Consider the following 25,368-nt stretch of genomic DNA (forward strand, 5'->3'; position numbering starts at 1 on the left):
CACAGGTGCAGGAAGTGGGGCTGGGGGGTTGGTTCTGCTCCAGGCTTCTGTGGCTAACTATATGAAGCCGTTCTAACTGACTGCTGTTGTGATTGGTTTCCAAGAACACCAAGGCCCAGAAGATCCTAGTACCAGCAGTACCAGCAAATGAGACAGTTTCTTTGTAACATTAGCAACACACAAAATGGCAGGCTATATAGGCAACAATTACCTATAACGACTCTTACAATATGAAGATTTTCGCCCCCACAAGGTCCCACTATATAGCTCAGGCTGGCTTTGAATTATCGATGTGGCCAGAACTCACAATCCTCCTGCCTCAGCCTCCTGAGTGGTGCAAATACTGGCATGTACAATATATCTGGCTTACTAAGTATGTTTTGTTGGTTTCTTGGTTCAAGCCTAAAGACGAGATCCATTTTGTGTTTGGTTGGTGTGCCTCTTACCTTCCTTGGAATCCAGTACAAGCACCGCTTCCCCCCACCCCCATTTCTAAACAGTCTTTTTGGCAAAAAAAAAAAAAAAATTTAGGGCAATCACCACCCTACACCCTACAGCCCTGAAGTATGTGTGTCGTCATACTTCAGTCACCTGCAGCCAATTCCGAGGAAATGCTCAGTCCAAGGGCAAGTTCAAGTCCACAGTGAGGTGGCCAGGATGCCTACCCAGCCCCAATGGGCCTGGATCCAGGGCACGAAGCTGTGTACGTGCTTAACGTGAGGTTGGCTAGAGAACCCCCAAGTCCAGTCACACATCGATCGGCTTAGCTCCATGGCTAGTGATAGGCGTGCCAGAGGATCTGGGGATGGCGTTGGAGGCCCCTGAGCATGGCATCGAGGGACTGGAGCAGTTCGGGGAGGAGCTACCTTCCCTGCTAGAGAAGAGTTTCATAAGGCGGGCGAAAGAGCCTGCTGCCAGGAGAGCCAATTTACGTTGCAGAGCCAGGTCAGATGCCAGCTTTTGGTTGATAACTTCTGCCTCCTTCTCCAGCCAGGCTACCAGCCTCCTTAGGGAGCTTCCTTCTCCGTGCGTGGGGGTCCCTGAAACTCTGAGCTGGGCGGAGACTTGAGTTGCCCCTGCACCAATTGTTCCAGACACTGGGCAACCAGGGCATACAAGTCTGAAGTGGCTGGACCAGGCTCTGAACCATAGCAGGGACGGAGGGGAAAGAAGCAGGGCCTAGAGGACTCTGGGGGAGGAGCACCTCTCCCCAGGGGACAAAAGAGGCATCTTCAGAAGTGGCTGAGGAAATCTGTTGTCTCTTCTTGGGCAGGGCTCCTGGGTGGAGTTGGGACAGGAGACCCAGCAGCTTCACCGCACCTAGTGAAGGCAGTCAGAATCTTCAGTGTGTCTGTCCTCTTGTAGACCCAGCTCTTCAGAGCTGGCAGTGGAGGTACCTGAAGCAAAAGACAGAGGACGCACCCAAGTGCAGTGATAACTCCGAATCACTGCATGAAGAGGATGCCTTACTCCAAGGAAAAGGCGCCTGAAGGGCCAGTGGGAAGTTGATTCCGTTGAGGAGAAACGGTCTGAATTATTGAATTATTGAAAGGAGGTAGCTGAGTGTTTGAGCTCTTGCATGCAGGAGCGGGAAGGAGTTTTGGGCCCTGAGTACTGAAGGAGTCTCCTCACCACTTCCCTTAGTCCCTTGCCTTTGGTCGCTGCAGAGAGTGTGCGACCCTCTTTCCTAATCATTGATTTGGGGCCCCTAAAAAGTTTCCAGCCAAAGCCAGCAAGGCTTCCCCAGCTTTGACCTTGAATGTAGGACACGCATTGGTTATTTTCAAAGACAGCAAGAAAGCTATACCTGGGCAGAAAAGGGATTCACATAGATTGTTGCCAGAAGCTCAGTTAGTCACTCCTGCATTGTGTCCAAAGCCCTGTGAGCTCAAAGCATGTCTCTGCTCTGCCCGTGTTTCTGGTGGACAGTGGAATGAGAGAAAGGAGGGAGGAGACAGGTATGGCATCCCGCCGTGAGCATTAATCTGTAGAGCCCTGGCACAGCGGTGGGTATGCTCCAGGAGGAAAATGTCCTGGAGGTAGAAGAGGTCAGAGAGGAGAGGGGCGAGCGAGGCAGAGGACGAGTGCTCAGGAGCCAGTGGGTGCCCTTCTCGCTGGGGAAAGCACTGTTATTTCTAGCTCATCTGGCTATTGCTTTGTCCAGATGTGTCCAGATGACACACACAAAACAAGGAGGATTCACTCTTGCAGACCCCCAACCCTCCACCCTCCCTAGGAGGCTGAGCCACCTGGCAGAAAGAGTTGAAATGCCCCACGGCCAAAGATGTGAGCTCCAGCGTTAAGTGTGTCATCCAGCCTCAGTATTCCCATGTCTGGGAAGTGGTACCTATTCCTCTTTGGCTGTTTCCAGGGACTCAGCGACAGTCTCTACCATTGAAGATGGTCTACAGTTTATCTTTTAACTTATTTATCCAGGTAGGTGGAGTAGGAGCTTGTAAGTGCCACGGTGTATAAATGTGGAGGTCAGAGGACAGCTGTGAGGAGATGATTCTCATCTGCCACCACGTGTATCCCTGGGATCCAATAGGTCATCAGGCTTGGTGGCCATGTCTGAGTCATTCTAATGACTCCATAGGAGGGTGGTCTTGAAGCACAGAGCATGGATGTGCGACTGGCAGGGAATCTGGGTGCAATGGGTGCTCTGTAGCTGCCCAGGATAAGGAGCCATAGCCCAAGCACCTGGGTTCGCACTATTGCTGGCCTCTGAGCCCCTGGTGCAGACACGGCTGAGCCGGGGCGGTACCATCTTTGGTTCTGAACCCGCTCTCACTGGCTGCCTGTGAGTCTTGAGGGTTTCCTGGATTTTCATTTCTCTCTTGCTGATGAAGGCCCTGCATTAGTGAAGAAGTCGCCTAGAAGACCGCAGAGGCATACTGCCCGGATTTAAATCCCAACTCAGCCACCCACACAGCTGCAAGACTCTGGGGATTTTCCTAGTTGCCACCCAGTGACTCAGGCTTTTTCTCCATAAAACCAGCCTAGGCATGTGCCCTCTTTATATACTTGCGGTGGAGACCAAATGGCCTTACGTCCTTTTCCTAGTCTGAGCTAACCCTCTGCAGTGTTCAGAACTGTGCTCAGTCAGGAACTCTCTGCTCTGGGGTGTCACCTCTCCTAAGACACAACCTTTCAGGAGCTCCCTGCTCTGGGCTCCTCCCCTCTCCTGACAACCTATTGTTTGTTAGTTCCCTTGGTCTCTGCATAATGACACGCAACAGACAAATCTTATATATCTTCCACGTAGAATCAGCCATTTTCCCCAAGAAGTGGGGCTCCTTTCAGTGACAAGAGTGAGTTGGGGGACCATAACATCAGCACCAGAGTTCTCAGTGGTGCTGGGTTCTGACTGCGAGTAGACTTGAAACTGGAAAAACTTAATATTTTTTTTTTTTTGGTTTAATTGCAGGTGGCATTTAATTAGCCTGATGACCTAACAGTTCAGGAATTGAAGTATCACTGGTCTTTTTTGGAAATGAAAAATAGCAATTGTTAACACCGTCAGTACTCCATGGAAGTGGAAAGTTAAGGGTTCTTTGGAGAGTGTTGGATGATGTTTGTCTAGGGCAAACACGTGAAGGAGTGTTTTCCTGAAGTGGACACAGATAGAAGGCTAAGGCAGACTCGTGGAGGAACATTTCACTGAAGCAGACACAGGAGAGAGGATGTCCTGCTAAAGTAATACTCCATGGTTATATGACATGTGCTAAGAAACCAAGTCTGCTTTCTGTGACACCTACCACCAATATAATCAACATCTAATTAAAAGACTAAGCCAGGACTGTTAAGAAGCTTTGCATAGAAAATATCTTCTTAAAAAGCCCATAGTTGGATTTGAATGTATGATGGTTTTTATTTACAACTTTATTGGCAAAAAGGGGGAGAACTTTAAACAGCTTTGACGCAGGGTGCTGAGGCTGACCCTGACAGATTGGATAAATCCCATTCTCAGGGTCCATCTCGTTGTCCACAGATGCACCACAGGTGTAGCAAACCCGCACATGCCGGTTCCTTTATCAAGCACACTGCTCACTTTTCAGGCAGTCCTTACAACACACACTGCAAAGGAAAGGGAACCACTCATTAAAACGGCATCAGACGGAGAGGATTTTAGTCGGGACCTCTGGGAGAGCAGCCAGTGCTCCTAACCACTGAGCCATCTCTCCAGCCCTGGCATCCCTTTCTTTATCAACTGCTCTCACTTACTATGAGATGTAGTCAAAGTCCAAACACAGACACCCTGTTTGGGAGGGCAGAACTCCTGCAGAACCATCTGGGGAAATAAACATGCCGTTGATTCCAGGTGGCAAAACAACCAACCCAGTCAATTTAAATTCATGTGGCTCACGTTGAGCTGACCTCATTTTCTTCCTCCACTTGTTTGCTGTCATTCTTCTAAACCAAGTGTGTTTATTCTTCTTATGGTTCATCCCGACCCAGTGAACAGGTTTTCATCAACAGGAACAATATTGAGCCTGTCTTTCTGTTCATTTGTTTGTCTCTCTGCTCCACTGTCTGTCCAAGATACTCTTTTCACCTTCTTCACCATCTTCACCTTCTTCATCATCTTCACCTTCTTCACCTTCTTCACCATCTTCACCTTCTTTACCATCTTCACCATCTTCACCTTCTTCACCCTCTTCACCTTCTTCACCTTCTTCACCTTCTTCGCCTTCTTCTTCTTCACCTTCTTCACCACCTTCTTCTCCTTCACCTTCTTCACCTTCTTTACCTTCACCTTCTTCACCTTCTTCACCTTCTTCACCATCTTCACCTTCTTCACCATCTTCACCTTCTTCACCTTCTTCACCTTCTTCACCTTCTTCACCTTCACCATCTTCACCTTCTTCACCTTCTTCACCTTCTTCACCTTCTTCACCATCTTCACCTTCTTCACCTTCTTCTTCACCTTCTTCACCTTCTTCACCTTCTTCACCTTCTTCACCTTCTTCACCTTCTTCACCATCTTCACCTTCACCATCTTCACCATCTTCACCATCTTCACCTTCTTCACCTTCTTCACCATCTTTACCTTCACCATCTTCACCATCTCACCTTCACCATCTTCACCTTCTTCACCTTCTTCACCTTCTTCACCTTCTTCACCATCTTCACCTTCACCATCTACACCTTCTTCACCTTCTTCACCATCTTCACCTTCACCAACTTCACCATCTTCACCTTCTTCACCTTCTTCACATCTTCACCTTCACCATCTTCACCTTCTTCACCGTCTTCACCTTCACCATCTTCACCTTCTTCACCTTCTTCACCATCTTCACTTCACCTTCTTCACCTTCTTCACCTTCACCTTCTTCACCTTCTTCACCATCTTCACCTTCTTCACCTTCTTCACCTTCACCTTCACCTTCTTCACCTTCTTCACCTTCTTCACCTTCTTCACCTTCTTCACCTTCTTCACCTTCTTCACCTTCTTCACCTTCTTCACCTTCTTCACCTTCTTCACCATCTTCACCTTCTTCACCTTCTTCACCTTCACCTTCTTCACCTTCTTCACCTTCTTCACCTTCTTCACCTTCTTCACCTTCTTCACCATCTTCACCTTCACCATCTTCACCATCTTCACCATCTTCACCTTCTTCACCTTCTTCACCATCTTTACCTTCACCATCTTCACCGTCTTCACCTTCACCATCTTCACCTTCTTCACCTTCTTCACCTTCTTCACCTTCACCTCTCACCTTCTTCACCTTCTTCACCTTCTTCACCATCTTCACCTTCACCATCTTCACCATCTTCACCTTCTTCACCATCTTCACCTTCACCATCTTCACCTTCTTCACCGTCTTCACCTTCACCATCTTCACCTTCTTCACCTTCTTCACCATCTTCACCTTCTTCACCTTTATCATCTTCACCTTCTTCACCATTTTCACCTTCTTCACCATCTTCACCTTCACCATCTTCACCATCTTCACCTTCTTCACCATCTTCAGCCCGAACTCCAGAAACTTTTCTTATTTTATTTTATTTTATCTTATTTTATTTTATTTGTCTTTACCTGAAGTATATGTGAGTATATGTGAAATATATGTGAGTCTTTCAAGACTGGCTGCAGTGAAACCTGTCAGTCTACATCTCTTGGGACGCACCTGGGTAAGTCTGCCTCACAGAACCATCTACCTCGGTACTACCTGGCCCCTGACTGTAAGGGGTATCACCTGCTTCCTCTTCACTAGTGCCAGCCAACTCAGGAGAATTCACACACCTACTGACCACTGGAGTTTTCTCTACTTTGAAGTCTGCTTCTCTCTTCCCCTCTCTTGTTCAAGTTTATCAATCTTTCCTTGTCTGTTTTTTTTTTTTGTTGTTGTTGTTGTTGTTTTTTTTGTTTGTTTGTTTTTTTCTTCTAGGAGAGAAAATATTTTGGTAACATTTGGACCCAGGGCTCTCTTTCACTTATATCTTCTGGTGAAATCTCATCCTACTTCTCTTCTCTCTTTTTGTCTTTCTCAGCATGAATCCAGGAGAAAGTGCAAGCAGTCATCCCGGCCTCAAGCATGCATCCAAAGGAGCCACACTTGTTCCTTTGAAGAGCTTCAAGGGAGTGTCTGCAAACTACCTGAGGTTTTGATTTTTCTTTTCTGCCACACCGTGAGTCTTCGTTACCACCCCTTCCAGCTGTTCTTCAATCCCGATTAGCCATGGTAGTTCAAGTTCTTCATCTCTTGCAGCAGCATACACACTTCATTTTTCACATTTTCTCTCCAAAGCGAGGCCACGAGAGAACTTACGTTTGTCCCTGCTACCGCAGCACCCTCGTCTGAGGATGCACACCTCAGGGCTGTGGCATGCACACCTTACTTACTTGTGCAGTGACCACAGGCTGGGACAGCTCACTTGGATCTTGTACCTCTCTTCTTGTCACCTTTCTTCACATTCTCTTCAGCTCCACTTTGTGCTACTCAACGTGGATTCTGTTCACCGAGTCTCACGTGATGAGACTGACTTCACACACTGTTACTTTGTCCCCACCCCCACCCCCCGTCTGTCTCCCTCTAACTTTTTATTGGTTCTTTGTGAATTTCACATCATGCACCCTAATCCCATTCATCCTCCCATCTCCTCATATCTGCCCTCCACCCTAAAAGAAAATAAAATCTCGTCATGGGTGCTGTGCAGTCTCACAATGTGCTCTTTTGTCCTCACATCTTTACTCACAAATGTTCATTGGTCTGTTTTCCACGCTGTGGCTTCTGCTACACTCTCTGTCCTGGATCCTCGCGCGAGGACTCCTACCTGGTTTTGCCCTGTGTCCTGGGGATACAGCACTTTGGCTCCCTCCCCAGGACCCGCCCTTTCACACACTCCAGCGCTGCATAGATGAGGTAGATATTGGGGTGGGTCAGCTCAGGGCCCTGCGTCTGGGCCTAGTTAACAGTCGAGCCAGTCAGCTGGCCGGTATTCCTGCACCCGCTCCTGCAGGGCAAGTTCTCCAGCACAGTCCCCAGCTAGCTCACCCAAGCCTCAGTCAGCAAGGGGTGGGTCCAGTTCTCCTGCTCTCATGACCTCTGTCCTCTTGTCCTCACTGACCATCTCTTTCTTGCTGAACACCTGAGCCTGGAAAAACTTACTCTTCATTTTCCTGTTTGTTTGTTTGTTGTTTTTTTTTTTGTTGTTTTTTTTTTGAGACAAGATTTTTCTTTTCTCTCCCTTAATTTTAAAAGTTATTTATTTTATTTATATGAGTACACTGTAGCTGTCTTCAGACAACACCAGAAGAGGGCATCAGATCCCATTACAGATAGTTGTGAGCCACCATGTGGTTGCTGGGAATTGAACTCATGATCTCTGGAAGAGCAGTCAGTGCTCTTAACCGCTGAGCCATCTCTCCAGCCCGAGACAGGATTTTCCTTGCTGTCCTGGAAATCATTATGTGGACCAGGATGACCTCAACCTCAGCGACTTGCCTGCCTCTACCTCCCAGTGCTGGGATTACAGGCGTGTGCCACCCTGCCCTGTAGAGAGACTTACTCTTTAGGGTGAGTGTTTTGAGTTAGGGTCCTGCTATGCAGCCACAGCTATGCTGCGGTTATTGGTGTTCGGTCCCTTTATCCTGTGTTATAAAGCTGCCATTTTAAGCTGCTCTTTTGTTTCATTTGTTTGTTTTTGGCTTTTCAAGACAGGATTTCCTCGGTGTAGCCCTGGCTGTCCTAGCACTCAAAGAAGGACCCACCATTTCCATGAAGGGTACAACCAGAAGTTGCAAACACTTATGCTCATAGTCCATTGGCCAGAATTCAATCATCTGATCCCCTCCTGGACGCAAGGGAAGCTGCAACACGTAGCGTTCGTTCTGGGCGGCACGCTCAGCTAGGGGTCAGAGATTCTAATGCTCTGGAAGAAGGAGGGTGGATACTGAGGGCAATCAACGCTAGCTGCCACAGTGAGCATTTGGAAGAGGTGGGCCCCTTTCTTGGCCCCAGCTTGCACACGCTGCATGAAAGTGCTTCTCTCAGAGGCCGGAGCACAGGCTATTTCTTTCTAACCTGCGTTAACTACTGATCTGGCCTTTGATGTGGTGGAGAAAGCAGGGATCAAGGCCCTAAGAACTAAGGCCAAGACATAACCCATCAGGAAGACATGTTGACCCCAAACTGATCTTGGAGAAGTGGGCAAGAGTAAGCCTGATACTGTGCTTCTGTAGCAGGTCTGGCTTACATCTCCAGGAAGGAAGCAAAACCCATGGTCCCCCTTTGCTAAGCCTCAGCTGGGATAAGAGTACCTGGGAAGGGGGCCTGAGTTTGGCTGGGACCTGAGAGGCACTGGCTTGGCTTCAAATTCTAGCGGGGTCGTATGACCTAGGACAAGCTGCTTAACATTTCTGACCTTAGGTTTCCTGTGTGGCATGGCTCTATGGGGAAAATGCCACTGTAGAATACCCCATGTAGGAGTCTGGCCAAGGGCTTCCCATTCAGTGGGTACACAGGAGAAAATTGGCTTCCTGCAGAGCAGTGGTTCTCAACCTGTAGGTCCAGACCCCTTGGGGAGTTGAATGACTCTGTCATAGTGGTCACTTAAAGACCACAGATATTTATATTATGATTCAACACAGTAGCAAAATTACAATTATGAAGTAGCAACAAAAAAATTACTGTTGGGGGTTACCACAACATGAGAGTATTAAAGGGTCACTGCATTAGGAAGTCTGAGAACCATTGCTTAAGGAGGTCTGCCCTGCTGCCCCATGGCAGCATGAGGGCCCCAAGATGGACAGCTGTGTCAGCCAGCTCCCCAGAGCAGGGGCTGTTTGAAGGCAAGCTGGTTGGTGAGGAGTCCATTACACCAATGGTCCCAAGTCTTTGGCTCTACGTGGTGATAAGGGAGATGCTCTCCCAGATAAGACAGACCACCATCCCTGTGAGCTAGGTCTAGGGGTTCCCACAAAACCCATTAGCATGTAGATCCATGGAGCCCAGGCTGCTGGGGTTCAGATCTTCCTTCTGCCCCTTTCTCCTGAATCCTCAGTCTACCCTTCTGTTTGTTGGGAGTCACAAGATCTCCTGCCACTTGGGTATGCAGTGAGCTCAGGGGGCTGAGAAGCGTGTTGATACGGTAGCTGAAGGTGCAGGGGGCTCCTGACGTCCTGGCACTTGAGACAAAACCAAAGCCAGCCAATCTTTGAGGACTGCTCATGAGCCTGTCCTCATGCTCTTCATGTCACTGGCCTGTCCAGCTGGCCACAGACAGCAGCCCCCTCAGACAGACAGGCACAGACAGACCCATCCACCGCTCTTTGCTGTGAGTTCAGTGTCAGCCTGGGCTACATGAAATCCTGTCTCAAAAGGCAAAACACAGAAAGGAATTTATATGTAGATGCAGAGCTGGTCTCTGAGGCAGTGGTCACCTCTGCAGGTGGACACGTCTGCATGCCTCTGAGTAATCGTTCTCTCTCTCTCTGTCTCTCTGTCTGTCCTCTCTCTCTCTCTCTCTCTCTCTCTCTCTCTCTGTGTGTGTGTGTGTGTGTGTGTGTGTGTGTGTGTGTGTGTGTGTGTGTGTGGTGGGGCTAATGTAACTCAGAAGCTTGCACCGGAAAGACACAGGGCGATGGAGTTTCAAAACCTTTGTGCCTGTTTCGAAACCTTTCATCATCTTCTTCCTGAGGGTACACCTCAGACTCCTACACAGATGTCAGCTCAGCGGTAAGGCAGCTGTTCTCACGTACCCATGGTCACACCCCCTTTCTACACCACGCCCTTGCTGCAGCTGTCTGTGCTGCTACCGTGCCTTCCTGCCCCTCATCCACACAACAACATCTTGCCCACCTCCAAACCCAGCTGAAGGCCAGTCTCTTGGATTTCCGGTCTAGAAGGCGAATTTCCTGCCTCCTTCGGAGTGTTGGCCGGAAAGCAAATTGGCTTCAATGAGCCAATCTGATTTGCGTTTCACCTGGTACTTTGTGGACTTGAGACTGGATAAACCAAGTCTGTGTAGTAACAGAGCCGATCTCATGGAAAACTGTCTCACTTACTTTTTATGATTAAATTTGCCAGGCAGTGGTGGCGCATGCCTTTAATCCCAGCACTACAGAGGCAGTGGCAGGTGGATCTCTGAGTTTGAGGCCAGCCTGTCCTACAGAGTGAGTTCCAGGCAGCCAGGGCTACACAGAGAAACCCTGTCTCAACAAGACAAAACAAAAGGCTTGTCAGAGATCGAGAAAGTGTTAGGCAGGCCCTCAGGAGTCAGAGTTAGGCATGAGGCCCAGCTGGTTGAGTGCTTGCCTAACATGCACAAAGCCCTGGGCTTGTTCCCCAGTACCCAACAAATCACTTACTGTCACCTTACAATCAGGAGGTCGAAGCAGGAGATTCAAGGTCATCCTGTGATTTTAATGCCAGCCTGGCCTGAGACTGGCTCAAAAGAAAAAAGACATCAGCTGTTTCTGGCTTTGAGGATAACTGAGGACCCATGGGGTTCTGGACCTCATGGCTGCAGCTGGGCCACCATCTTCAGGTCCCCAGGGCTGTAGTGATGGATAGGGCTCAGCTGGTCGAGGGAGGCTATTTGGGGACAGCTGGCTATGGCTGGTATAGGACACCTGTGCATAGGGACAAGAGGAGGAGCATGGCCAGGCACAGTTGAGTATTGGACCACACCTAGGTCTCCCAGCGCGCACCCAGATCTTGGCCACAGCATGTGCTAGAGCCCCTTCCCCTGCACCCTGTCACACAGACATTCCTTCATCATCCAGTGAACATGAACCTAAGGGATGGAGCGCAGGCTGTGTGACCCTGTGTGGGCCTCAGGCTCCTCAGAGGGCCATGGTAGTTAACCTGAGTGTGTGCCACTGGGCAATGCCCGTGGCTGGTAGAGCAGTCTCTGCCACATGTGAGGGCTCCCGGAGGACTCGGTAAGACTTGAGTCAGTTTTCCAAGTACAGAGACCCACCTTTCTTCACTGTTGGCAAGATCTGCTTCTCCCAGAGAGGGGAATCTCTTGCCTCTGAAGCTGAACACCCCTCTCACTCTGTTTTTGGACTCTTGGGCCTATGGACTCCAGTACTTAAACAAGCCCAGGCCAAGCCGTCTCAGTGGGGAAAGGTGCTTGCCACTAAGGCTGACAACCTGAATTTGATCTCTGGAACACATGGTGGAATCAAAGAGTCGATTTCTGCTTACAAGTTGTCCTCTGACCTCTGTGTGCACCATCACACACACAGACAGACACACACACACCAACACACACTCACACACCACACCATGCACACTCACACACACACCACACCACACACATACACACTTACATACACACCGCACCACACATACATACACACACACACACACACACTCACACATACATACCACACCACACACATACACACTCACACACACCATACACACACACTCACATACACACTGTACCACACACATATACACTCACATACACACATACCCCCCACTCACACTCAAATACACACCATACTTCACATATACACACTCACATACACATACCACACACACCATACACACATACAAACATATACTCATATACACACCATACCACACACATACACACACACACACACACACACACACACACACACACACACTCCCTAAATGTAATAATAAGCTGGGCATGCCTTTAATCCCAGCACAAAAAGAAGAGGCAAATTGAATCTATGAGTTTGGGGCTAGCCTAGTCTACACAGGGAGTTCCTGAATAATCAAGTCGACATAATAGAGAAATCCTGTCTCAAATAACAACAACAACAACAACAACAACAACAACAACAACAACAACAACAACAAGGTAATAAACTCACAGCAGCTGCACATCTCTGGGTCTTGCCCTTTTGGCTTCTATGGCTGACAGATCTCAGGACTTCGTGGTCTCTGTGGCTGTGTGTCCATAATAAACCGTATTGCACCTACTTATATAGAGAATCCTTGCTAACAATGGGCTTGTGTGTGTCTGAAACCACAAGGTGTTTAAGGACCTGACATACACTGAGCCTATAATTTTGTTACTGTCAAGAAGGCCTCTGCTTGTCAGGGTTGTGAGAGCCAGGTGGAGAGCGTCGTCCAGAGTTGGCTCTATTTCCATCTCTTTCCCTTTTGTTCTGAGCAGTGGTGGTCATCACGGACCTGGCGTGTAGATGTGCCCAGGATGGGGAGAGATGTGTGAGAGGAGGAAGTGATGGATGTGTAGGAGGCAGAGTGCTCTCCGAGGGTTGGAGTGTAACTCAGAGATAGAGCACGCGTGTAGAATGCATAGGGCTGGGATTTCATCCCTGTACTGTAAAACATGAATGAGGACCCGGTGATGAGCACTTGTCCCTCTTCCAGAAAAACATGGGTTCAGGTCCCAGACCCTACTTGCCAACTAACAATTGGAATTCCAGTTCCAAAGGCTCTGACACCCCCTTCTGATCTCCTCAGGCACTGCAGCTATGTGGTGCACAGACACCCGTACACATAAAATAAAAATTGTGGTGATGTTAAACAGAGCGTAGTGGCATGTGCCTTTAATCCCAGCACTCAGGTGGCAAAGGCAGGCAGATCTCTGTGAGTTTGAGGCTAGCCTGATCTACATAGCGAGTTCCAGGACAGCCAGAGCTACATTTTGAGACTGTCTCAAAATAAAGCAAAACAAACAAAACAACAACAAATATTGTAGTGATATAATATTATTTAATATCTCGTATATTCTAAGTCATGGGAACTTTCCTAGACCTCACAGCCACTTAAGACAGCTGTCCCACTATGGACTGGGACTTTTTGCTTAACCTGCCCTCAAGAGAACAAGGTAACAATGGGTATTACTTGCCTTGCATTTCCCATGTAACTGACCTTTATAGTCTAAACTAATGCAAAACTGTAATCTTAAATGCTGTATTCTTGGAGCCGGAGAGATGGCTCAGCAGTTAGGAGCATTGGCTGCTCTTTCAAAGGTCCTGAGTTCAGTTCCTAGCAATCACATGGTGGTTCACAAACGTATGTAATGGGATCTGATGCCCTCTTCTGGTGTGTCTGAAGACAGTGACAGTGTACTCATATGTGAAATAAATAAATATATTTTTTTAAAAATTTGTTCTTCCTGAACTCACAGTAATGCATGCATGTTCTAATAATCATTTGCTAAAAAGAGCAAAAAGAGGTCAAAAGTAACCTTAGAAAGTGAACATCTATCAGTGGTAGAGCGCTTGCCTAGGAAGCAAAGGCCCTGGGTGGATGTTAAAAAAAAAAAAAGAACCAAAAAAAAAAAAAAAAAAAAAAAAAAAAAAGAAAGTGAACATCTATTATGACTGGTGGACACAACATACAGACACGGCCTGACAGACACCGGTGTTTGTAGCACTGTTAGCCATCTGGGACAGTTGCAGTCGGTGACTCAGTCCCCTGTAAGATTCTGCTTACGATTTCTGTGGAGTCTCCCTCACCCCTTCCCCCTGCGATGCTTTCTGTGTTGTGCAATAAGAACAGAGCAAAGCCCTTTGTTAGGGACAGACACCTGCAGACAAACAGACGCACGGGGACGCGGTCACATGGCAGCCTTCAGGCAGGCACAGATTCAGACTCATACAACAGACAGACAAGAGGACAGAAGGCACAGGGAGACTGAAGTGGAGAGTTCTAATCTGGGCTCACTCTTGGTTCAGTGACCCCAAGGGGAGGCTTTGATTTCTTTCCTTCATTTGATGCTAATGCATTCTTGGTGACTCAGAGTTAATCACTAGTGTTTTTAATCCACACAAAAACATAAACAGTTTTAAAGAACCCACAGAAAATCAGACATGAATAATGGAACCCACAGAAAATCAGACATGAATAATGGAACCCACAGAAAATCGGACATGATTAATGGCCCCTGAGAACTTTTATGTCCTCAATCCAGTGCTCAGGGTGTGTCAAAAGGGACTTTGCCGGTGTCGTTAAGGAGCCAGGTGAGCCCGCCATTGTCACAGAGATACTCCTAAAGGCAAGAATTGGAAGGTGTCAGCAGCAGGAGCTCCAGAAGAGACCTAATGAAGGAGCCACGAGCCAAGGGCAGCAGCAGCCTCAAGAAGTGGTAGAGCCTCCCAAAGGCTACAGCCACAAGCTCTGTGGGTTTCTACCTCTCAAGGACTATGATAGAGCTTGTGAATGATGCAAACCCCTGAGTGTGTGGTCTATTGTTAGTGCAGCTTCAGGAAATTAACACAGTGGGAGAGCAGCCACCTGCCTGCATGCACTTCCTCCCATCCCTAAGTGGGTAGGCTTAAGTGGTAGGGAAGTTGATTAAGTGATGTGTGTGTGTGTGTGTGTGTGTGTGTGTGTGTGTGTGTGTGTGTGTGAGAGAGAGAGAGAGAGAGTGTGTGTGAGTGTGTGTGTGTGTGTGTGTGTGTGTGTGTGGGGGGGGTGGGGGGGGGTGTGGGTGTGGGTGTGTGGGAGGGTGTGTGTGTGTGTGTGTGTGTGTGTGTGTGGGTGGGTGTGTGTGTGTGTGTGTGTGTGTGTGTGTGTGTGTGTGTGTGTGTGTGTGTGTGTGTGTGTGTGTGTGTGTGTGTGTGTGTGTGTGTGTCTGTGTGTATATGTGTATGTGTGTGTGTGTGTGTCTGTGTATGAGTGTGTGAGTGTGTGTGTGTGTATATGTATGTGTGTGTGTGTGTGTGTGTGTGTGTGCGCGCGCGTGCGTGTGTGTGTGTAGGCCGTCCCTTCGTGCTCTAGGACTATGAGGACACTGACTGAAGGGCTCCAGAGTTCCAGTTGCAGTTTTTGGTGCAATCCCAAATCCAAGGGGGACAAGAAAGTTTCCTTAACAGAAACTGCCAAGGCTCGGAACTGAAGCAGAACCTGACAGAAGAGCTTTGGAAATGTGCGGACACCTACAGGTACCTCTTCATCCTCTCTGTGGCCAACACGAGGAACAGCAAGCAGGAGGACATCCATGATGCCTGCAAGCACAGCTGGACGTTCTCTGGCAAAAACAAGGTGATGTGGTGGCCTCGGGTCAAAGACCATCTAACGAATACGAAGACAAAAGTAAGCAGAAACGGATGCTGCTCGAACAAAGCGACTTTAACTGTGAGCCCGGATCTAGGGCCACTGAAGCACTTCCCGCATTCCATGGAGCCACAGCTGGGCCTGCCCGCTGCCCTCAAGAAAGGTGTGGTGTCCCTGACATCTGACTATGAAGTATGCAAGGAGGTGACCCCAGAGCAGGTCCATGTCCTGAAGCTGTTTGGGTATGAGATGGCTGAATTCAAAGTGACCATCAAAGGCATGTGGGAGACTCCAGCAGAGGGACGATGACCTGCCCGAGAGCGCACCTGAGTCTGAGGGAGAGCCTGAGGAGGAGATGACAGCTGACTCTGAGAACCGGGACTAAGGCCTTTTACAAGTTCTTCATTTCCACTGGGCTCTCACGCCTCTGGAGGGAGCAGTAATTTACTTTTGCTATGAATAAAGGGAGGGTGCTAGGAAATGACTTTGTCTCTATAAAGAATACAATTCTGTCCCCAGGTTGTTCTCTGTAGACAGCGGGGGTGGGGAAAGAGTTCCGGTCTAGCTCTGGTTCTCACTCATCCATGAGACCTCCAGAAGCCTCTGTCCGTCTTGAGTCTTCGTTTATTCCTCTGTCAACCACAAACGTTGGACCTGGAGCCTCCATCCCTGTTGTTGGGTTGCAGGCTTGAGTGCTTGGTGTCTGGGGGAGCAGATGAGGCTGTGCCTGGCACAGAGCTGGACACTCCCAGGGTGGCTGAGAGGAGCACTCTGGACTGGCAGAAAATCTCTTCCTGCTCATTCTGGAAGGAAGGATGTTCCCGGGAAGGGGGGTCCCTCCAACACAGCGCAGGCCTAGAACTCCAAGGACAGACCTTACTTGGAAATTGGGCCTTGCCAACAGGATCAAATAGAAATGGAAGGTCCTGGATCAAGCTCCCCACTGTTGTCTGTGGTCCTCAGACCCAGGGAGAAGGACACGTGGTGACATAGGCAGATACGGGCCGGGGTGGGGGCGGGGTGATGCCCCAAACCCGTGATCCTCCTGCCTCAGCTCCCTGCTGAGATCAGGGACAGTTCCCATTCTGTTTTGACCTGCTGCTGAAATTCTTTTTGAACCCTCCTTAGTGGCCTCTGAGAGAAGAGAGCAACCAATGTCAGGACTTGGAAATCCTGCCAATACCGAGTGAATACTGAGGGATTTTCTGTTTTCGCACTGGGGGATTTCAGGGGATTTTTTTTAAATGAGGGTTTTTCCCAGTTGGGCATTTGGGGTGGAGACCTGCTTTCTCAGAAGTTTTAAATCTCTACCAAAAGGAAAAAGGGAAAGGGAGGGGGAGGGAGAGCAGCAAGACGGCAGTTGGGGATGCTGGCAGCTGTAAGGCTGACGACTGATTCCCTAGGAGGGGACCATGTTGTCCTCTGCTCTCATCTGCAGTGTCTTGCACACGTGGATACACATGGCAGGGTGGGGTGATGCAGGACACACAAAAGCACATTGGGCATGGTGGCTCATGCCTGTAATCTCAACACTCAGGAGTCTGAGAAAAGATAGTAGCTGGAGGTGCACAGCCAGGCTGGATGACAAAATCTGTCAAATAAATAAATAAATAAATAAATAAAAAGGAAAAGGAAAAGGAAAAGGAAAAGGAAAAGGAAAAGGAAAACTCCCAGCACTCAGAGGAGTCAGAACAAAGAGAATCTTGGTGAGTTCAAGTCCAGCCTAGTCTACACAGTGAGTTCCAGACCAGCCAGGGCTACAAAATAAGATCATGTCTTTAAAAACAAAACAAAATGAAAACAAACAAACAGACGAGGGTCTGGAGATATGGCTCAACAGTTAAGAGCACTTACTGCTCCAGAGGGCCCAAATTTGATTCTTACAACCCACAAGTCAGCTCAGAACCTTCTGTAATTCGAGTCCCAGGGGATCTGGGACCTTCTTCTGACCCTTTCAGATACAGGAAAGCACTCGGTGCACACACACACACACACACACATACACACACACACACACACACACACACACACGCAAGCAAACACGAATACACACATAGAATCAAAAAGAATAAAATCTTAAAACTACAGAAGTTATGCATGTTCCAGACAACAAGCCTTGTGCTGGGTTTTGAGCAGCTTCACAGCACACTTGCGGGCCTCTTCTTAATAAGTGGAGGGGCTGAGATTGGATCCAAGTTGATCGATGCCCAGAGGCCAGCTTTAAATTCCAAAGACTGACCTCGGCAGATCAGACAAGCTGCCCTTCCCAAAACCACCTGTAGGGACATCAGAGAGCACTGAGTGGCGCCTGGCCAGCAGGGGGTGCCGCAGCCTCAGGCAATAAGAGAACCCTGGGTGCCTGGGACAGCTGAGTCTAGAGAAATGAACTAGATTTAGCCCCACCCCCCATTTTACAAAGGAGGAGTCCTGGTCTTAGAGGGAATAGGAGAAAGGGGCCGCCACCCAGTATCTCTGACCTTCCTCTGCTGTCAGCATTCCTGCCGGGGAGCGGGGTTTCTTCTATTCGTAGGAATCAGGGAGAGGACAAGGAAGGTGACAAATATTGGCCAAGGTTCCAGATAAGTTATTTCTCTGCTGGTGAAATGAGCCAGTTCAAGCAGGATTAGAATACATATAAAGACAGGTTTATTGGAAAACCACTCTTGATTGAGTTCTCTGGTCCCAAGGAATGAGGTCAGGGAAGTTGCCCTGGGGAGGGAGACAGAGGGAAGGAGGGGGGGGGGGGGAGGGAGGAGGAGGAGGGAGGAGGAGGGAGGAGGAGACAGATGGGAGAGAGAAGAGAAGGGAAAGACCAAGCTGTCTGGATTGTGTAAGGAAGCCTCTGGGAGGAGGGCAGCCCAGGCACTGGGCTGGAAAGTTCAGGGTAGAGGGCAGGTATACTAGGGTATACTAGGCAGGGACTGGAGACCCGGTCACCTCATCCCCTAAGAGCAACTTCTTTCCAGCTAAGGCATTCATTTGTTTGTTCCCCCTTTTGTAGACAGGGTCTCACTATGTAGCTCTGACTGCTCCAGAACTAGCAATGTAGACCAGGCTGTCCTTGAGCTCACAGAGATTCTCCTGCCTCCAAGGGCTTGTGCCACCACACCTAGCTCAGACTAAGGCATCTTGGACCTTTGTAATAATTTAGGTTTCTCTCTCTCTCTCTCTCTCTCTCTCTCTCTCTCTCTCTCTCTCTCTCTCTCTCTCTCTCCCTGTGTGTGTGTGTGTGTGTGTGTGTGTGTGTGTGTGTGTGTGTGTGTGTATGGAAGCCTGAGGCTGACATTGGACATCTTCTTCAATCTCTCTTTGCCTTGTTTTTTGATACAATGCTTTTCTCTGGGTCTGGAGCTCACCAATTAGGCAAGGGATCATCCTGTCTCTGTCTCCACACCATTGGGATTGCAGGTGCATTTGACCACGCTGGGGATTGAATTCAGCTCCTAATGCTTAAAATAGCATTTTATCGGTCGAACCATTGACACAGCATTTGCCTTTTCTAAGTAAGGTTCCTGAGCAGTGGCAATCAGGAGCTCTCTGGAGCCTTACATCTCTGAGGCTGGTGGCTACGGTGAAGGTACAAGGGTCAGGGCCTATCCTCTGGCCTGCTGCCAGTTGTCAGTTTCAGCAAACAAGGCTTAGAGCTGAGTGGGCAGGAGGGAATGCCACTCAGGTGACTAGGGGCTTGGCTCCTGGGCTGTCTGAGCCTCTTCTGCACACCTGGAAGTCTGAACCCAATTCTGCCAGAAAGCAGCCTCATGGGACATAAAAATGTCACCCGATCTTGCCACATAGAGTCACCCTCTGTCCTCAGGCAGATCTATGTAGCACTTGGGAAGCAAACTGATGACAGCTAGCATCAGGGCTTCCACACTGATCCATGGATTTAGTGTTGGGATTGGAGTGACTCACCCAAGCAGAAGACTGACAAGCAAGTCCCCTCGCTCAGCTAGTAACCAAGGCCAACAGGAGCACCCTCAGTATTTCATGAAACAGGACACTTCCCTCTGACATCATCTCACAGTCCACCAGCCATCACTAAACCACTTCAGTCTGACCACGAGGCAAAGAGGAGGCAAACCCACAGTGAGAATCACAGCACTCTGGAAGCATCCATCAAAACTAAGTACAGAGGGAAGGGGAGTTTGAGGCACTGTGTCAGCCTGGGGAAGCTCAGAGAGACAGGGCAGATAAATGTAGTTCAGATGCTGAGTTATGGCCCAGAGGAGAGACCATGCTTGAGAGTACAAGGCTTTAGGTTTGATCCCCAGCACCTCGAAAATAAACACATTAAAAATGCATTCAGAGGGGCCAGGGAGACAGCTCAACAGGGAAAAGCAGTTGCCGTGCAGGCTGGATGACCCGAGTCTGTTCCCTGTGACCCACTGGTGTAAAGACCTGATGTGGTGATGGGCGTCACTCACCCCTGCACTCCTGCCTTGAGAATGGGCAGAGGCAGGAGAATAAAGCAGAAGCTTGTAGACCTAGCATAGGGCAAGGAGCACTGCAGCAGAAACAGGGCCATGCCTTCACGAGGGCCCGTGCCTTCACGAGGGCCCATGCCTTCACAAGGGCCATGCCTTCACAAGGGCCGTGCCTTCACAAGGACCATGCCTTCACAAGGGCCATGCCTTCACAAGGGCCATGCCTTCACAAGGGCCATGCCTTCACAGGGGCCATGCCTTCACAAGGCCATGCCTTCACAAGGGCTATGCCTTCACAAGGGCCATGCCTTCACAAGGGCCATGCCTTCCCAGGGGCCGTGCCTTCACAGGGGCCGTGCCTTCCCAGGGGCCATGCCTTCACAAGGGCCGTGCCTTCACAGGGGCCATGCCTTCACAAGGGCCATGCCTTCAGGGCCATGCCTTCACAAGGCCCATGCCTTCAAAGCCCATGCCTTCACAGGGGCCTTCACAAAGGCCCATGCCTTCTGAAGGCCCATGCCTTCAAGGGCCATGCAGGACCTTCAGGGCCCATGCCTTCACAAGGGCCGTGCCTTCAAGGGCCATGCCTTCAAGGGCCATGCCTTCACAAGGGCCATGCCTTCACAAGGGCCATGCCTTCACAAGGGCCCGTGCCTTCACGAGGGCCTATGCCTTCACAAGGGCCATGCCTCACCAAGGCCCGTCCCTTACCAAGGGCCTTCCCTTCACAAGGGCCATGCCTTCAAAGGGGCCGTGCCTTCACAAGGGCCGTGCCTTCACAAGGGCCATGCCTTCACAAGGGCCATGCCTTCACAAGGGCCATGCCTTCACAAGGGCCATGCCTTCACAAGGGCCGTGCCTTCACAAGGGCCGTGCCTTCACAAGGGCCGTGCCTTCACAAAGCCCATGCCTTCACAAGGGCCATGCCTTCACAAAGGCCCTGCCCTCACAAGGGCCATGCCTTCACAAGGGCCATGCCTTCCTGAGGGGCCATGCCTTCACAAGGGCCATGCCTTCAAATGGGCCATGCCTTCACAAGGGCCATGCCTTCACAAGGGCCGTGCCTTCACAAGGGCCATGCCTTCACAAGGGCCATGCCTTCACAAGGGCCATGCCTTCACAGGGGCCATGCCTTCACAAGGGGCCATGCCTTCACAAGGGCCCATGCCTTCACAAGGGCCATGCCTTCACAAGGGCCATGCCTTCACAGGGGCCGTGCCTTCACAGGGGCCGTGCCTTCACAGGGGCCATGCCTTCACAAGGGCCGTGCCTTCACAAGGGCCCATGCCTTCACAAGGGCCATGCCTTCAAGGGCCGTGCCTTCACAAGGGCCCATGCCTTCAGGGCCATGCCTTCACAAGGCCATGCCTTCACAAAGGGCCGTGCCTTCACAAGGGCCATGCCTTCACAAGGGCCATGCCTTCCACAGGGGCCATGCCTTCACAGGGCCATGCCTTCCATGCCTTCAGGGGCCATGCCTTCACAAGGACCCATGCCTTCACAAGGCCGTGCCTTCAAGGGCCATGCCTTCACAGGCCCATGCCTTCACAGGCCATGCCTTCACAGGGCCATGCCTTCACAAAGCCATGCCTTTCAAGGCCGTGCCTTCACAAGGGCCGTGCCTTCACAAGGGCCATGCCTTCACAGGGGCCATGCCTTCACAGGGGCCGTGCCTTCACAAGGGCCATGCCTTCACAAGGGCCATGCCTTCACAAGGGCCATGCCTTCACAAGGGCCATGCCTTCACAAGGGCCATGCCTTCACAGGGGCCATGCCTTCACAAGGGCCGTGCCTTCACAAGGCCCATGCCTTCACAGGGGCCATGCCTTGCCTTCACAAGGGCCCATGCCTTCACAAGGGCCATGCCTTCACAAGGGCCATGCCTTCACAAGGGCCATGCCTTCACAAGGGCCGTGCCTTCACAAGGGCCATGCCTTCACAAGGGCCATGCCTTCACAAGGGCCATGCCTTCACAAGGGCCAAGGGCCGTGCCTTCACAAGGGCCATGCCTTCACAAGGGCCATGCCTTCACAAGGGCCATGCCTTCACAAGGGCCATGCCTTCACAAGGGCCCCTGCCTTCACAAGGGCCCTGCCCTCCCAAGGGCCCGGGCCTCCCCAAGGCCCGTGCCTTCACAAGGCCACGTGCCTTCACAAGGGCCCTGCCTTCACAAGGGCCATGCCTTCACAAAGGCCATGCCTTCACGAGGGCCATGCCTTCACAAGGGCCGTGCCTTCACAAGGGCCATGCCTTCACAAGGGCCATGCCTTCACAAGGGCCATGCCTTCACAAGGCCCATGCCTTCACAAAGGCCCATGCCTTCACAAGGGCCATGCCTTCACAAGGGCCATGCCTTCACAAGGGCCATGCCTTCACAGGGCCGTGCCTTCAGGGGGGCCATGCCTTCACAAGGGCCATGCCTTGGGGCCATGCCTTCCCAAGGGCCATGCCTTCACAAGGGCCCTGCCTTTCCGAGGGCCGTGCCTTTACAAGGGGCCGTGCCTTCAAAAGGGCCCATGCCTTCACAAGGGCCATGCCTTCACAAGGGCCGTGCCTTCACGAGGGCCATGCCTTCACAAGGGCCGTGCCTTCACAAGGGCCATGCCTTCACAAGGGCCATGCCTTCACAAGGGCCCATGCCTTCACAAGGGCCATGCCTTCACAAGGGCCATGCCTTCACAAGGGCCATGCCTTCAACAGGGGCCATGCCTTCACAGGGGCCATGCCTTCACAAGGGCCGTGCCTTCACAAGGGCCGAGCCTTCACAAAGCCCATGCCTTCACAAGGGCCATGCCTTCACAAGGGCCGTGCCTTCAGGGGCCATGCCTTCAAGGGCCATGCCTTCACAAGGGCCATGCCTTCACAAAGGGCCGTGCCTTCAAAGGGCCATGCCTTCTCTCACAAGGGCCATGCCTTCACAGGGCCATGCCTTCACAGGGGCCATGCCTTCAAGGGCCATGCCTTCACAAGGGCCCATGCCTTCACAGGGCCGTGCCTTCACAGGGCCCATGCCTTTCCAAGGGCCATGCCTTCACAGGGCCCATGCCTTCACAGGGGCCATGCCTTCACAGGGGCCGTGCCTTCACAAGGGCCGTGCCTTCACAAGGGCCGTGCCTTCACAAGGGCCCATGCCTTCACAAGGGCCATGCCTTCACAAGGGGCCAAGGGCCGTGTGCCTTCACAAGGGGCCATGCCTTCACAAGGGCCATGCCTTCACAAGGGCCATGCCTTCACAAGGGCCATGCCTTCACAGGGGCCATGCCTTCACAAGGGCCGTGCCTTCACAAGGGCCATGCCTTCACAAGGGCCATGCCTTCACAAGGGCCATGCCTTCACAAGGGCCATGCCTTCACAGGGGCCATGCCTTCACAGGGCCATGCCTTCACAGGGGCCAGGCCTTCACAAGGGGCCATGCCTTCACAAGGGGCCATGCCTTCACAAGGGGCCATGCCTTCTGGGGCCATGCCTTCACAAGGGCCATGCCTTCTGAGGGCCATGCCTTCACAAGGGCCATGCCTTCACAAGGGCCCATGCCTTCACAGGGGCCATGCCTTCACAAGGGCCCATGCCTTCAGAAGGGCCATGCCTTCGCAAGGGCCCAGCCCTCCAGAAGGGCCAGGCCTTCACAAGGGCCGTGCCTTCACAAGGGCCCTGCCCTCACAAGGGCCATGCCTTCCAAAGCCCATGCCTTCACAAAGGGCCCATGCCTTCACAGGGGCCATGCCTTCACAAGGGCCATGCCTTCACAGGGGCCATGCCTTCACAGGGGCCATGCCTTCACAAGGGCCATGCCTTCACAGGGGCCATGCCTTCACAGGGGCCATGCCTTCACAAGGGCCATGCCTTCAGAAGGCCATGCCTTCAAGGGCCATGCCTTCACAAGGGCCATGCCCTTCACAAGGGCCCATGCCTTCCCAAGGGCCATGCCTTCACAAGGGCCATGCCTTCACAGGCCATGGGGCCATGCCTTCACAAGGGCCGTGCCTTCACAGGGGCCGTGCCTTCACAGGGGCCGTGCCTTCCCAAGGGCCATGCCTTCACAAAGGCCCATGCTTTCACAAGGGCCATGCCTTCACAAGGGCCCATGCCTTCACAAGGGGGCCTTCACAAAGGCCCATGCCTTCACAAGGGCCATGCCTTCACAAGGGCCATGCCTTCACAAGGGCGATGCCTTCACAAGGGGCCATGCCTTCACAAAGCCCATGCCTTCACAAGGGCCATGCCTTCACAAGGGCCATGCCTTCACAAGGGCCATGCCTTCACAGGGGCCATGCCTTCACAAGGCCCATGCCTTCACAAGGGCCATGCCTTCACAAGGGCCATGCCTTCACAAGGGCCATGCCTTCACAAGGGCCATGCCTTCACAAGGGCCGTGCCCCATGCCTTCACAAAACCCATGCCTTCAGGGCCATGCCTTCACAAGGCCGTGCCTTCTAAGGGCCATGCCTTCACAAGGGCCATGCCTTCACAAGGGCCATGCCTTCACAAGGCCCGTGCCTTCACAAGGGCGCCTTCACAAGGGCCATGCCTTCACAAGGGCCATGCCTTCACAGGGGCCATGCCTTCACAAGGGCCGTGCCTTCACAAGGGCCCATGCCTTCACAAAAGGGCCTGCCTTCAAGGGCCATGCCTTCACAAGGGCCATGCCACAAGGGCTTCACAGGGCCATGCCTTCAGAAGGGCCGTGCCTTGACAAAGCCCATGCCTTCACTAGGGCCATGCCTGCCACGGGCCCTGCCCTTAGGGGCCCAGGCCTTCACAAGGGCCATGCCTTCACAAGGCCCCTGTCTTCACACGGGCCCGTGCCTTCACAAGGGCCATGCCTTCACAAGGGCCATGCCTTCACAAGGGCCATGCCTTCACAAGGGCCATGCCTTCACAAGGGCCATGCCTTCACAAGGGCCGTGCCTTCACAAGGGCCGTGGGCCATGCCTTCACAAGGGCCATGCCTTCACAAGGGCCATGCCTTCAGGGGCCATGCCTTCACAAGGGCCATGCCTTCACAGGGGCCAGGAGCCGTGCCTTCACAAGGGCCGTGCCTTCACAAGGGCAAGGGCCATGCCTTCACAAGGGCCGTGCCTTCACAAGGCCCATGCCTTCACAAGGGCCATGCCTTCACAAGGGCCATGCCTTCACGAGGGCCATGCCTTCACAAGGGCCATGCCTTCACAAGGGCCGTGCCTTCACAAGGGCCGTGCCTTCACGAGGGCCATGCCTTCACAAGGGCCATGCCTTCACAAGGGCCGTGCCTTCACAAGGGCCCATGCCTTCACAAGGGCCATGCCTTCACAAGGGCCATGCCTTCACAAGGCCAGGGGCCATGCCTTCACAGGGGCCATGCCTTCACAGGGGCCATGCCTTCACAAGGGCCATGCCTTCACTAGGGGCCATGCGTTCACAAGGGCCATGCCTTCACAGGGGCCATGCCTTCACAAGGCCCGTGCCTTCACAAGGGCCATGCCTTCACAAGGGCCATGCCTTCACAA

The 25,368-nt window shown here is 51.6% G+C and overlaps 2 pseudogenes; one reads left to right on the top strand and one right to left on the bottom strand.

Moving 5' to 3' along the window:
- Positions 1 to 615: 615 nt before the first annotated feature.
- Positions 616 to 5,142, bottom strand: LOC116909249 (annotated as a pseudogene).
- A 10,044-nt stretch (positions 5,143 to 15,186) lies between these two features.
- On the top strand, positions 15,187 to 15,843 carry LOC116909255 (annotated as a pseudogene).
- The last annotated feature ends 9,525 nt before the right edge of the window (positions 15,844 to 25,368 follow it).

The sequence above is a fragment of the Rattus rattus genome, chromosome 9, assembly GCF_011064425.1.
Source record: "Rattus rattus isolate New Zealand chromosome 9, Rrattus_CSIRO_v1, whole genome shotgun sequence".
Taxonomy (NCBI): Eukaryota; Metazoa; Chordata; class Mammalia; order Rodentia; family Muridae; genus Rattus; species Rattus rattus.